Source organism: Papilio polytes, unplaced genomic scaffold, assembly GCF_000836215.1.
Source record: "Papilio polytes unplaced genomic scaffold, Ppol_1.0 DF821067.1, whole genome shotgun sequence".
NCBI classification, from domain to species: Eukaryota; Metazoa; Arthropoda; class Insecta; order Lepidoptera; family Papilionidae; genus Papilio; species Papilio polytes.
In genome coordinates, this window is record NW_013528137.1 from 2231287 (window position 1) to 2231614 (window position 328).

Consider the following 328-nt stretch of genomic DNA (forward strand, 5'->3'; position numbering starts at 1 on the left):
GCCGGCTGCGTATTTTGAACAATGTAAGCAACTTGAAAGAGCAAAAACTGGTGATTTGTTAAAAGCAAAAATACAACGACGGCCTGATCGTCAGGAATTAGAACGAAGACATATTTTGGAACAAGTAAGTATGACAACTAGGGATACCTACCAGATACTGCAATCTCCTCCAAGTGTTGTTTATCAAACATGTCTCATTTACTATGGTAGTTTAGTAAAATACTAATTTGTTTTATTTCAGGAAAGTCATGTAGATCCGAGCCTAGCGGAAAAACAGCGCATGCTGAAAAAGGCCCGACTGGCCGATCAACTGAATGATCAGTTATCT